The sequence below is a fragment of the Mus caroli genome, chromosome 5 (assembly GCF_900094665.2).
Source record: "Mus caroli chromosome 5, CAROLI_EIJ_v1.1, whole genome shotgun sequence".
In the NCBI taxonomy this organism is placed as follows: domain Eukaryota; kingdom Metazoa; phylum Chordata; class Mammalia; order Rodentia; family Muridae; genus Mus; species Mus caroli.
In genome coordinates, this window is record NC_034574.1 from 61,585,470 (window position 1) to 61,592,717 (window position 7,248).

The 7,248-nt window shown below is 38.3% G+C and overlaps 1 pseudogene; it reads left to right on the plus strand.

The window, feature by feature from the left end:
• The first annotated feature begins 6,249 nt into the window (after nucleotides 1-6,249).
• On the plus strand, nucleotides 6,250-6,591 carry LOC110295131 (annotated as a pseudogene).
• Nucleotides 6,592-7,248: the final 657 nt, after the last annotated feature.

Here is a 7,248-nt window from a genome sequence, read left to right on the forward strand (position 1 = left end):
GATCGAGAGAGGCACTAAAAGAAAGATGGGAAGGTAAGGTGAATTGTAGTAAGTGGGAAATGAAATGCTCTTACTGTTAAATACAGTTTTATTTTTAGGCAAGGGAAAGCAAGGCATGATCATGAATTCAAAGAAGAAAGTTAAGACGGAAGCACTAAGGAGCAACATCCTATGAATAACTGGCTTGTTCTCAAAAGTATCAAAACCACCAAAAATCAAGAAAAAACTGAAGCCATTCCTGGACCCAAGGATACTAGAGAAATATGGAAAATCCATATGGCATGATCCTGAATAACTGTGTGTTGTTTTTCCTATTGGGTCATTCTTACTGAGGTGACTGATGGAGAGTGAAAGGTTTGAGGACTACTAGACAGTCAAACCAGTGCCAATTTCTTGATTTGTATATTATAATATGGCTATATAAGGATCATCCCTTATCAAGAAGTATATTGTCAAGTATGGGAATCACTGGGACATCAGGAAAAATGATGATTCTCAAAGAATTCTGTGGGTTTTTTTTTTATTTTTACTCTATTTGTAATTAACAGTAGTCCATAAGCTTGACATTGTTTTAAAAGTATTGAAATTATTTGTTTCTGCTATAATAACATAATCACATATTGGTATGGCACAATATCATTATCCAAACAGTGTTGTGCTTAATTAAGAAGCCCATGGAGCAGAAATGTGTTGGAACTAGCTGCAGCACATAAATTATTTATAGTCAGGCTTTTTAAAATGCTGTGATAGGCAATCAACCAAGTTTTTGCTGGGGCTATTGAATTTTACATGTATTGTCATATATAATAAGGGTGAGAATTTCTAAATGACTCTGTGAGAATGTGTTGGCTTGGGATGTCACCTGAATGCTGACCTCCCCCCCGCCCCCGCACCCCTTCTCCTCCCAGTTTGGCATGCTCGACCTTTCTCCTTCTTACCCTTATTTCCTTATTTTTAACTGTGCGTTCCTACCGAAGACCTTAGTTTAACCATGGCTTTGGGAGGACTCAGCCCTGTACAGAAGGTAATTAGAACTGAGAGTCAATTTGCAGCCTTGGGAACACCATGCCCTTGGCATTTGATTCTCAATGTGTTCTGGCTCAGTTTTGAGCCTTGGGGCTTTCTCGCTTCTGTTTCAGAATAGCCCTCTATGGACTAGTCACTGCTATCAGGAAGCTGTCTCGGTGTCAAGGAGAGTACGCTGTTCTGGAATGTAATTCTCCTTTCCTTGCAGTGGTTACCAGTTTTTGCTTCATGTAAGACCCAGTGACATAACAAGAAAGGACAAATCAAATAACCCTGCAGCAGAGTAAGCTTGGGAATGCAAGTGGGGGAAACACCTATTCAGTTGCTGAAACTATTTTTTTTCCCAGTGGCAAAATTCTGTCAGAAACATTTTGGTTATATGGCAGCTGACAGTCAGTTCTCTCCAAGGAAGTGTCGCCTGACCCCTGGTGTCAGTTCTTCAAGGCAATATTAAGGCTGACCAGTTCTTTTCTTTCTGGGAAGAAGATATTTATGAAGATAGCATTTTCTTAGATCCTGTCATCTGCATGTTTTAAAATGGCACCTAAACAAGACTTCATTTCTCGTCTCAGGCACTTATTGTTTGGAAATTGTTGTTAAAGAAACATCAATTGTCACAGCTCATTCCAGTGCTCATACACTGGACTCTGCATCTGTCTTTTAACAAAGTCACTGTTTACCTTCTCTGTACAAAGTAAGATGGTTTAGTCATGGCTGGCATATTGCTCTTGCCTTCTCTTATGCTCATAGTTAAAGGGACGTTTTCTAATAGTCGGTATACAACAATATTCTGTGCATAGAAATGGATGAATTTAGGATTAGAGAATAACAGATTTCTTCACTTGCTCATAAACACTTCGTACTGTGTGTGTTGTGTGTGTGTGTGTTCATTGATAAGTGGAAAAGGTATAAAGGTAAAATACAAAAATGAAAGAATAATTGTATAAGATAAAAATCATATGTCATGTTCTCTAATGATTTGGTGCTAAACATGAAAATCTATTAAAATTCAAGATTTCACTGTGAGTCATGAATTGATTTTTATAATCTTTGTGTAAATTCTTGGTTCTACAAGGGAGACAAAAATGTCTTCATGGTTCTTCCCAATGAGAATCAGCCTTACAAATCAGCACAGAGCCATATTCACTGCTGTGATACACCACTGAAGCCCTGCAATCCACTTCTGATTACACCTACTCCCTTCCCAGAGGGAAGGCTCTGATGAAGGAAGAAGAACTTAATAATTATGGGTCATTTTTAGTTTAAGCCTTGAACCAAGTATGTTGTGATGGATTTTTTCTTTTCATAATTAGTCACATTAAATTTGTTTCTTATGTGACTACTTTCAAATGGGTGCATACATATTTGTTTATTGTTTTCACATCTTTTGAGAAGTCCCTCTTTTCCCTTCAGATATTTCTCAGTTCCCCTCTATGCTAGAAGCATTCTTGACCTTGGTAGCCCGGGCTGAGGTTTCCCCTCTTGTTCTGGTTTTATTCTGTGTACAACGTACAGTGGAAATCAGCTCACTGAAGTTCATTATCAGCCTCTCTCCATAGAATTGAAATGTCTTAAGGTAGCAGAGCTTCACAATGCCACTTTGTCATACCAGCACATATTTAATTATTCAATATTTAGCATCATATTTATGTTTGTCTAATGAAAAGTTGCAAAATGTATTGACTTAGAACAATAATTATTTACTTGATCAGTAGTCTGTATCCTGCGTTGGAGATAGGTATTAATCTTACCTGGGTTGAATGTAGCCGGTGAATCAAGTAGACATTAGACCCTGTTAGAATATTGAATGGAAAAACTTCCTTTTTCCCACTCTAATATGGAATAGCATAATCTCAGGACTTTTCCTCTTGTTTTGTACATATTGTCTCAGTCCTTCCTTTTGGCTAGCTGGACTTCTTTTATGGCAGCTAAGAAATGCAATCCATATAAAGCTAATACTGTCTGATTTCCTGAAACAAGAAGACGGAATTTGTGCACCGTTCTCCTTATTGTAGAGGAATGATCAAAGAATCTGCCTAGATTCAATGGTGAGTACTTGAGAAAGAGTATAAAAACAAGATCCCTTTCTAAAACTGACTATCAATAACTATTGCTTGGCTAGTCTCTGTTCCTTCATCATGAAAAGTGCTCTCATCTGCTAGTCAAATCTCTAAAGAGCCCCATGACATTGTGAACTGTGACTTAGGCTCAAAATTCTATGTCTACATTTCCACATCAGATTCTAGGAATGAGGCTTCTTGAGTACATTTGCTAGGTCACTGTGCCTCTAGACTGAAACTAGATTTTGCTGGAGATAACATGGAATTTGATGGAACTTGTAATATGCTTCTGCTTCATAAAGTATTATGTGAAAATTAGAAAGATGCTGCATTTTATGTAGATAATCAAGAGTAATAACACCCATTTATCTTCTTCTTATGTGTTCATTAGCATCTGGAAACAGCAACCTTCTTGTTGTAGGAAGAAATGACTCTAGAAAAGGGAGTGAAATAATACAGAAGAGCTGAGATGAGTATGGATCTTAAAATAAAACTAAAAAGTGGATTGACTTAGATTATATAGGGCACAAAAATCAGTGTAAAAGCTGTAATTTAGTTAAGTTTTCCAGTAGATTTAAAACATGCTTTGGGCAGCATGAGGGACTTAGTAATGGTCCCTTTTGTTATGAAAAGGGCATAGAATGTAAAATCAGATGACATGGTGCCCTCTCGCTGGGAGGACAGTATCCAATTATCTTTCCTCCATTACTCAGAGGCTGGCATAAAATATTATAAGGTGAGGTGGTGGCTTGCAACATCCAAAGTGACAGCCCTGTCAGAGAGTCACACTACAGTTGCTCTTCCAGCCAGCACTCAGATATTGTGAGAATTCAGGGATAGCAGAATGTTTTGTGAGACCTTGATGGCAGCGATCTCTAGTGGATGGGAAGGAAGAGTGCACTGTGGCTAAGCCCATTGTGCTAGAATGTCCTTTGAAACATGCCCTGTGACCTGGTCTCATTTTCTTGTTCTATCTTTTAGAGTTTCCATAGAATCATTTTTATTTTTCTTAGACAGATATGGATCTTTTCAAGATGATCTGGAAAGGTGCTGTGTAGAAATCAATATGAAAATCACTATTTCTAAATAATGGGGGAAACTTGAAATTATACCATACACAAGTCTAGAAGTCGATGACAAATGCTGGAGTTTGGTTCACTAGGTCTACCTAGTAGAGTGTCTTCCTTATTACATCTGACCCAGATCTTGAAAATCTATGACACAGACTTTCATAAATGCAGTGTGAGTTCAGTGACCTACTTGTTCAGTGGTCAGAGCTGCTTTTTTTGGTTTGTTTGTCTTGTTTTGAGTTTTGGTAGTTGCTTATTGTTGAGGTTGTACATCCAGAACACTTTCACCAAAAATGACGGAAGACGAAGAGTAGTTTGGATAAAGATGCCTGGTCATCTTTTCAGATCTGATGGCCAGTCTTTTGGAGACTTTTGCATTTCAGACATTGTCTAGAATGATTGTCATACTTAATTATCTTTTTATGAATTCCTGGCTTGGCTTGTCCTTTCACCTGACTTCCAATGATTCTTTATAAAGACACACCCACCGATATGTTACTGGCACCCCATTACGATTAGGCTATCTAAATGTCCCATTTTGAAATTAAAACCATGTCCTCTGACAGTTAATTTCCTTGCCCTATACAATTTTCTTTCCTTCATAATCTGACCTAGAATGTCAAAAAATACAAATAGACCTCTTTCACTACTTAATTTAGGACTGGTATTGCCAAGAGCCTGCATGAGCACTAGTACTCTCTGGATAGTAGCTGTGGAGCTGAACTTAAAACTTGGTCTTGGGAAGTAGAAGTTTCTTACTACGAAATAAGGTTTACATTTCTTGACTCTTCATTACTGTGAGGCAAGAAGCCTAAGGCCTATGGTGATTAGCTTTCAATTATTAAACACTGAAGAGGGGTTAGTAAAGACTTTCTTTGTCCCCTGCGCCCACCATGGCTTCTTATGGGGGTTCTGACTCAAAGCTGGAATTTCACTAACTCCTTGTCAGCTAGAGAAAGTTACACCTGCAGAAAGAAAACATTTTTCTTTGGAAAGAGCCTCTAATCTTTATTTCTAAGAGAAAGGGGAGAACTAACTTTCTATTGTAAAGAACCCAGATGTCCCTCAATAGACGAATGGATACAGAAAGTATGGTACATTTACACAATGGAGTACTACACAGCTATTAGAAACAATGAATTTATGAAATTCTTAGACAAATGGATGGATCTGGAGGATATCATCTTTAGTGAGGTAACTTAATCACAAAAGAACACACATGATATGCACTCACTGATAAGTGGATTTTAGCCCAGAAGCTCAGAATTCTTTTTATATGGGGGAACAAAATACTCATGGAAGGAGACAAAGTTCGGAGCAGAAACTGAAGGAATGACTATCCAGAGATATTTATCCATCCCATAAACAACCACCAAACCCAGACACTAGGCAGATGCCAACAAGAGCCTGCTGATATGAGCCTGATATAGCTGTTTTCTGTGAGGCTCTGCCAGTGCCTGGATAAAACACATGGTGGAACTTGTGGCTCTAGCTATATTTGTAGCAGAGGATGCCCTAGTTGGTCATCAATGGGAGGAGAGGCCCATGTTCCTGTGAAGGCTCTATGCCCCAGTATAGGGGAATGTCAGGACCAGGAATGGGAGTGGGTGGGTTGGGGAGCAGGGAGAGGGGAGAGAGGATAGGGGAGTTTCAGAGGGGAAACTAGGAAAAGGGATAACATTTGAAATGTAAATAAAGAAAATAGCTAATTAAATTTTTTTTTAAAAAATTCAAGTGGGCTTCACAAAAAACAAAGAAACAAACAAACAAAAAACCCCAAACCCTGTCCCTCTCTAGTCATTCAGAAAAAAAATCTGTCCTTGTCAGTAGGAAGTAGCCTTTCTGTTAAGAAAGAACCTGTTTTATGCTAAGAAATGCCTGCCTGCTGTTTTCTGCTCTGCTTCTATTCTCCTTCTGTTTTGCATCTCTTCTGCTCTCCCTGCTCTCTCTCCTCTGTTTTGTTATAATAATCGTTCCTAATTCTTGTACTCTTTCAGGAGAATAGATTACATAGTACTCCAAACACCACTTGTTTTTCAAAAGTTCTCAAGTTCGCTCTTTTCCTCCTCTCCAGCTCCAGCGCCGTAGCCATCATGAATGACACAGTCACCATCTGGACCAGGAAGTTCTTGACCAACCGTCTCCTTCAGAGGAAACAGATGGTCTTTGATGTCCTTCATCCTGGGAAGGCAACAGTACCAAAGACAGAAATTCGGGAAAAGCTGGCCAAAATGTACAAAACTACACCAGATGTCATCTTTGTATTTGGATTCAGAACCCAGTTCAGTGGTGGCAAGACCACTGGCTTTGGCATGATCTATGATTCTTTAGATTATGCAAAGAAGAATGAGCCTAAACACAGACTAGAAAGACATGGCCTTTATGAGAAGAAAAAGACCTCCCGAAAACAGCGAAAGGAACGAAGAACAGAATGAAGAAGGTCATGGACACAGAGAAGGCCAACATTGGTGCTGGCAAAAAGCCAAAGGAGTAGATCTGCGGTGACTTGATGTTTTGCTGTGATGTGCAGATTTCTGAGAGGACAAATAAACTAAAAAGCTTCTAAAAAAAAGTTCTCAAGTTCAAGTATAAGTTCAAATCATAAATTGAATAAGGAGTTACAACAGAGATGTTTACATGTGTTTCCATTAAGACTAGTTATCTAACTAAGCATTTACTATCTGCTGGTAGCTTTGCAGGTTCATTAAGAGTTTAAAACAATAATTCTTATGTCTAAGTTAGCATGGTTTCCTCAAAAGGCAAATCATTTGTCTAGTGTCTCATTCATTTTGAGGTTTTGTATAGATAAAGCAGACACTATCTCGTTTTTGTCCTTGCACCTAAAATAATTGTCCCTACTCAGATTTATGACTTCTAGTTATCAGATGTTTTCACGGCCCGTCCAGAAAGAGTGTCTTCCCTGATTGTAAATCTGTTTCATGCCTGCTTCCTATCTTAGTGCAATTAGCCATGACACATGAAGGTTTACAGAGCCCTAATTGCAGCTTTTATGTTATAAAGGGCTCAAGTTTTATTTGTAAAATTTAGGAATTCTATAAGATCATTATTAGGAATTATGAAATCATCAATTT